The 7525-nt window shown below is 50.0% G+C and overlaps 1 protein-coding gene across 1 annotated transcript in view; it reads left to right on the top strand.

Annotated features, from left to right (window-relative positions):
- smyd3 (SET and MYND domain containing 3) overlaps positions 1-7525 on the top strand; it is a 193234-nt gene that overhangs the window by 137927 nt on the left and 47782 nt on the right. The window lies entirely within an intron of this gene.

Here is a 7525-nt window from a genome sequence, read left to right as displayed (position 1 = left end):
AGCATATCGAATGCGCGACCCGGGCTGGAAAAATTCTGGATCATTGTTACTCTAACTTCCGCAACGCATACAAAGCTCTCCCTCGCCCTCCTTTCGGCAAATCTGACCATGACTCAATTTTGTTGCTCCCAGCCTATAGACAGAAACTAAAACAGGAAACACCCGTGCTCAGGTCTGTTCAACGCTGGTCCGACCAAACTGATTACATGCTTCAAGATTGCTTCGATCACGTGGACTGGGATATTTTCAGGATAGCGTCGAACAACAACATTGATGTATACGCTGATTCGGTGAGCGAGTTTACTAGCAAGTGCATCGGTGATGTTGTACTCACGGCAACTATTAAAACCTTCCCCAACTAGAAACCATGGATTTATGAAAGCATTCGCGCAAAACTGAAAGCGCGAACCACTGCTTTTAATCAGAACAAGGCTACCGGAAACATGACCGAATACAAACAGTGTAGCTTTTCCCTCCGCAAGGCAATCAAACAAGCTAAGTGTCAGTATAGAGACAAAGTAGAGTCGCAATTCGACGGCTCAGGCACAACAGGTACAGTGCCTTGCGAAAGTATTCGGCTCCCGAATAAAGATATAAAGATATAAAACTGTATTTTTTTGTGAAGAATCAACAACAAGTGGGACACAATCATGAAGTGGAAGGACATTTATTGGATATTTCAAACTTTTTTAACAAATCAAAAACTGAAAAATTGGGCGTGCAAAATTATTCAGCCCCTTTACTTTCAGTGCAGCAAACTCTCTCCAGAAGTTCAGTGAGGATCTCTGAATGATCCAATGTTGACCTAAATGACTAATGATGATAAATACACTGTCATGTTGTCTTGTCTCTGTCCTTTCCCTTCACCCTGTCTCCCTCTGCTGGTCGTTGTTATGTTACCTTTTCTCCCCCTCTTTTCCCCAGCTGTGCCTTGTCTCCTCCTAATTACCCATTCACCCCGTTCCCCACCTGTTCCCTTTTTCCCTCTGATTAGGTCCCTATATCTCTCTCTGTTTCTGCTCCTGTCCTTGTCGGATTCTTGTTTGTTTGTTTGTGTTTCATGCCTGAGCCAGACTATCGTCATGTTTGCTGTAACCTTGTCCTGTCCTGTCGGAATCTGCCGGTCTATCTGAGCCTACCTATGTTTTGTTATTAAAGAAGCTCTGTTTAAGTTAGTTCGCTTTTGGGTCCTCATTCACTCACCATAACAGAAGAATCCGACCAAGAATGGACCCAGCGACTTCGGATCCTCTCCACTCAGCCGTCGAGATCCAGGGAGCGATGCTAGGCAGACACAAGCAGGAATTGTCTGCTGCTCGACATGCCGTTGAGACCCTGGCCACCCAAGTCTCCAACCTCACAGAACAGGTTCACCATCTCCGCCTCGATCCACCGGCCACTTCCAGGGCTTTCGAATCTCCGGAGCCCAGAATCAATAACCCGCCGTGTTACTCTGGGGAGCCCACTGAATGCCGCTCGTTCCTCACCCAGTGTGATATTGTGTTTTCTCTCCAGCCCAACACTTACTCCAGGAGCACTGCTCGTGTCGCCTACGTCATATCTCTCCTTATTGGACGGGCTCGTGAGTGGGGCACGGCAATCTGGGAGGCAAGGGCTGAGTGTACTAACCAGTATCAAGACTTTAAGGAGGAGATGATACGGGTTTTTGATCGATCTGTTTTTGGGGAGGAGGCTTCCAGGGCCCTGTCTTCCCTATGTCAAGGCAATCGATCCATAACAGACTACTCTATTGAGTTTCGCACTCTTGCTGTCTCCAGTGGCTGGAACGAGCCGGCCTTGCTCGCTCGTCTTCTGGAGGGTTTCCGCGCAGAGGTAAAGGATGAGATTCTCTCCCGGGAGGTTCCTTCCAGCGTGGATTCCTTGATTGAACTCGCTATTCGCATTGAGCGACGGGTTGATCTTCGTCACCGAGCTCGTGGAAAGGAGCTCGCGCTCTCCGTCGCCTCCCTCTCCGCATCACTACCATCTTCCTCTGCCGGCTCGGGTGCTGAGCCCATGCAGCTGGGAGGTATCCGCATCTCGACTGAGGAGAGGGAACGGAGAATCACCAACCGCCTCTGTCTCTATTGCGGTTCCGCTGGTCATTTTGTCACTTCATGTCCAGTAAAAGGCCAGAGCTCGTCAGTAAGCGGAGGGCTACTGGTGAGCGCTACTACTCCTGTCTCTCCTTCAAGATCCTGCACTACCTTGTCGGTCCATCTACGCTGGACCGGTTCGTCAGCTTCCTGCAGTGCCTTAATAGACTCTGGGGCGGAGGGCTGTTTTATGGACGAGACCTGGGCTCGGGAACATGACATTCCTCTCAGACAGTTAAAGGAGCCCACGGCCTTGTTCGCCCTGGATGGTAGTCCTCTCCCCAGGATTCAGCGTGAGACGCTACCTTTAACCCTCACTGTTTCTGGTAATCATAGTGAAACCATTTCTTTTTTAATTTTTCGTTCACCTTTTACACCTGTTGTTTTGGGCCATCCCTGGCTAGTTTGTCATAATCCTTCCATTAATTGGTCTAGTAATTCTATCCTCTCCTGGAACGTCTCTTGTCATGTGAAATGTTTAATGTCTGCTATCCCTCCTGTTTCCTCTGTCTCTTCTTCACAGGAGGAGCCTGGTGATTTGACAGGGGTGCCGGAGGAATATCACGATCTGCGCACGGTGTTCAGTCGGTCCAGGGCCACCTCTCTTCCTCCACACCGGTCGTATGATTGTAGTATTGATCTCCTTCCGGGAACCACCCCCCCCCGGGGTAGACTATACTCTCTGTCGGCTCCCGAACGTAAGGCTCTCGAAGATTATTTGTCTGTAGCTCTTGACGCCGGTACCATAGTCCCCTCCTCCTCTCCCGCCGGAGCGGGGTTTTTTTTTGTCAAGAAGAAGGACGGGTCTCTGCGCCCCTGCATAGATTATCGAGGGCTGAATGACATAACAGTGAAGAATCGTTATCCGCTTCCTCTTATGTCTTCAGCCTTCGAGATCCTGCAGGGAGCCAGGTTTTTCACTAAGTTGGACCTTCGTAACGCTTACCATCTCGTGCGCATCAGGGAGGGGGACGAGTGGAAGACGGCGTTTAACACTCCGTTAGGGCACTTTGAATACCGGGTTCTTCCTTTCGGCCTCGCTAACGCTCCAGCTGTCTTTCAGGCATTAGTCAATGATGTCCTGAGAGACATGCTGAACATCTTTGTTTTCGTTTACCTTGACGATATCCTGATTTTTTCACCGTCACTCCAGATTCATGTTCAGCACGTTCGACGTGTCCTCCAGCGCCTTTTAGAGAATTGTCTTTTTGTGAAGGCTGAGAAGTGCACTTTTCATGCCTCCTCCGTCACATTTCTCGGTTCTGTTATTTCCGCTGAAGGCATTAAGATGGATCCCGCTAAGGTCCAAGCTGTCATTGATTGGCCCGTCCCTAAGTCACGCGTCGAGCTGCAGCGCTTTCTCGGCTTCGCGAACTTCTATCGTCGTTTCATCCGTAATTTCGGTCAGGTGGCAGCTCCTCTCACAGCCCTTACTTCTGTCAAGACGTGCTTTAAGTGGTCCGTTTCCGCCCAGGGAGCTTTTGATCTCCTCAAGAATCGTTTTACATCCGCTCCTATCCTTGTTACACCTGACGTCTCTAGACAGTTCGTTGTCGAGGTTGACGCGTCAGAGGTGGGAGTGGGAGCCATCCTTTCTCAGCGCTCCCTCTCTGACGACAAGGTCCACCCATGCGCGTATTTTTCTCATCGCCTGTCGCCGTCGGAACGTAACTATGATGTGGGTAACCGCGAACTGCTCGCCATCCGGTTAGCCCTAGGCGAATGGCGACAGTGGTTGGAGGGGGCGACCGTTCCTTTTGTCGTTTGGACTGACCATAGGAACCTTGAGTACATCCGTTCTGCCAAACGACTTAATGCGCGTCAGGCGCGTTGGGCGCTGTTTTTCGCTCGTTTCGAGTTCGTGATTTCTTATCGTCCGGGCTCTAAGAACACCAAGCCTGATGCTTTGTCTCGTCTCTTCAGTTCTTCAGTAGCCTCCACTGACCCCGAGGGGATTCTCCCTGAGGGGCGTGTTGTCGGGTTGACTGTCTGGGGAATTGAGAGGCAGGTAAAGCAAGCACTCACTCAGACTCCGTCGCCGCGCGCTTGTCCTAGGAACCTTCTTTTCGTTCCCGTTCCTACTCGTCTGGCCGTTCTTCAGTGGGCTCACTCTGCCAAGTTAGCCGGCCACCCTGGCGTTCGGGGTACGCTTGCTTCCATTCGCCAGCGTTTCTGGTGGCCCACCCGGGAGCATGACACGCGTCGTTTCGTGGCTGCTTGTTCGGTCTGCGCGCAGACTAAGTCCGGTAACTCTCCTCCTGCCGGCCGTCTCAGGCCGCTTCCTATTCCCTCTCGACCGTGGTCTCACATCGCCTTAGATTTTGTCACCGGACTGCCTTCGTCAGCGGGGAAGACTGTTATTCTTACGGTTGTCGATAGGTTCTCTAAGGCGGCTCATTTCATTCCCCTTGCTAAGCTTCCTTCTGCTAAAGAGACGGCACAAATCATCATCGAGAATGTTTTCAGAATTCATGGCCTTCCGTCAGACGTCGTTTCGGACAGAGGTCCGCAATTCACGTCTCAATTTTGGAGGGAGTTTTGCCGTTTGATTGGGGCTTCCGTCAGTCTCTCTTCCGGCTTTCACCCCCAGTCTAACGGTCAAGCAGAACGGGCCAATCAGACTATTGGTCGCATCTTACGCAGTCTTTCTTTTCGCAACCCTGCGTCTTGGTCAGAACAGCTCCCCTGGGCAGAATACGCCCACAACTCGCTTCCTTCGTCTGCGACCGGGCTATCTCCTTTTCAGAGTAGCCTCGGGTACCAGCCTCCGTTGTTCTCATCTCAGTTCGCCGAGTCCAGCGTCCCCTCCGCTCAGGCTTTTGTCCAACGTTGCGAGCGCACCTGGAAGAGGGTCAGGTCTGCACTTTGCCGTTATAGGGCGCAGACTGTGAGAGCTGCTAATAAGCGTAGAACTAAGAGCCCTAGGTATTGTCGCGGTCAGAGAGTTTGGCTCTCCACTCAGAACCTTCCCCTTAAGACGGCTTCTCGCAAGTTGACCCCGCGGTTCATTGGTCCATTCCGTATCTCTCAGGTCATTAATCCTGTCGCAGTGCGACTTCTTCTTCCGCGATATCTTCGTCGCGTCCACCCTGTCTTCCATGTCTCCTGTGTTAAGCCCGTTCTTCGCGCCCCCGCTCGTCTTCCCCCCCCCCCCCCCCATCCTTGTCGAGGGCGCACCTATCTACAGGGTCCGTAAGATCTTGGACATGCGTCCTCGGGGCCGTGGTCATCAGTACCTAGTTGACTGGGAGGGGTACGGTCCTGAGGAGAGGAGTTGGGTTCCCTCTCGGGACGTGCTGGACCGTGCGCTGATTGATGATTTCCTCCGTGGCCGCCAGGTTTCCTCCTCGAGTGCGCCAGGAGGCGCTCGGTGAGTGGGGGGGTACTGTCATGTTGTCTTGTCTCTGTCCTTTCCCTTCACCCTGTCTCCCTCTGCTGGTCGTTGTTATGTTACCTTTTCTCCCCCTCTTTTCCCCAGCTGTGCCTTGTCTCCTCCTAATTACCCATTCACCCCGTTCCCCACCTGTTCCCTTTTTCCCTCTGATTAGGTCCCTATATCTCTCTCTGTTTCTGCTCCTGTCCTTGTCGGATTCTTGTTTGTTTGTTTGTGTTTCATGCCTGAGCCAGACTATCGTCATGTTTGCTGTAACCTTGTCCTGTCCTGTCGGAATCTGCCGGTCTATCTGAGCCTACCTATGTTTTGTTATTAAAGAAGCTCTGTTTAAGTTAGTTCGCTTTTGGGTCCTCATTCACTCACCATAACATACAATCCACCTGTGTGTAATCAAGTCTCCGTATAAATGCACCTGCACTGTGATAGTCTCAGAGGTCCGTTAAAAGCGCAGAGAGCATCATGAAGAACAAGGAACACACCAGGCAGGTCCGAGATACTGTTGTGAAGAAGTTTAAAGCCGGATTTGGATACAAAAAGATTTCCCAAGCTTTGAACATCCCAAGGAGCACTGTGCAAGCGATAATATTGAAATGGAAGGAGTATCAGACCACTGCAAATCTACCAAGACCTGGCCGTCCCTCTAAACTTTCAGCTCATACAAGGAGAAGACTGATCAGAGATGCAGCCAAGAGGCCCATGATCACTCTGGATGAACTGCAGAGATCTACAGCTGAGGTGGGAGACTGTCCATAGGACAACAATCAGTCGTATATTGCACAAATCTGGCCTTTATGGAAGAGTGGCAAGAAGAAAGCAATTTCTTAAAGATATCCATAAAAAGTGTCGGTTAAAGTTTGCCACAAGCCACCTGGGAGACACACCAAACATGTGGAAGAAGGTGTTCTGGTCAGATGAAACCAAAATTGAACTTTTTGGCAACAATGCAAAACGTTATGTTTGGCGTAAAAGCAACACACCATCCCCACTGTCAAACATGGTGGTGGCAGCATCATGGTTTGGGCCTGCTTTTCTTCAGCAGGGACAGGGAAGATGGTTAAAATTGATGGGAAGATGGATGGAGCCAAATACAGGACCATTCTGGAAGAAAACCTGATGGAGTCTGCAAAAGACCTCAGACTGGGACGGAGATTTGTCTTCCAACAAGACAATGATCCAAAACATAAAGCAAAATCTACAATGGAATGGTTCAAAAATAAACATATCCAGGTGTTCGAATGGCCAAGTCAAAGTCCAGACCTGAATCCAATCGAGAATCTGTGGAAAAAACTGAAAACTGCTGTTCACAAATGCTCTCCATCCAACCTCACTGAGCTCGAGCTGTTTTGCAAGGAGGAATGGGAAAAAAATTCAGTCTCTCGATGTGCAAAACTGATAGAGACATACATACCCCAAGCGACTTACAGCTGTAATCGCAGCAAAAGGTGGCGCTACAAAGTATTAACTTAAGGGGGCTGAATAATTTTGCACGCCCAATTTTTCAGTTTTTGATTTGTTAAAAAAGTTTGAAATATCCAATAAATGTCGTTCCACTTCATGATTGTGTCCCACTTGTTGTTGATTCTTCACACAAAAAATACAGTTTTATATCTTTATGTTTGAAGCCTGAAATGTGGCAAAAGGTTCCAAAGTTCAAGGGGGCCGAATACTTTCGCAAGGCACTGTATGTGGCAGGGTCTACAGTCAATCACGGACTACAAAAAGAAAACCAGCCCCGTCAACAAAACAAAGGAGATGATCGTGGACTTCAGGAAACAGCAGAGGGAGCACCCCCCTATCCACATCTACGGGACAGTAGTGGAGAAGGTGGAAAGTTTGAAGTTCCTCGACGGACAAACTGAAATGGTCCACCCACACAGACAGTGTGGTGAAGATGGTGCAAACTACCTGCCCTCCAGGACACCTAAACCACCCGATGTCACAGGAAGGCCAAAAAGATCGTCAAGGACAACAACCACCCGAGCCACTGCCTGTTCACCCCGCTATCATCCAGAAGGTGAGGTCAGTGCAGGTGCAT

Source organism: Oncorhynchus mykiss, chromosome 25, assembly GCF_013265735.2.
Source record: "Oncorhynchus mykiss isolate Arlee chromosome 25, USDA_OmykA_1.1, whole genome shotgun sequence".
In the NCBI taxonomy this organism is placed as follows: Eukaryota; Metazoa; Chordata; class Actinopteri; order Salmoniformes; family Salmonidae; genus Oncorhynchus; species Oncorhynchus mykiss.
The sequence above is the reverse complement of the archived record's forward strand: the minus strand, read 5'-3'. Positions and strand labels throughout refer to the sequence as shown.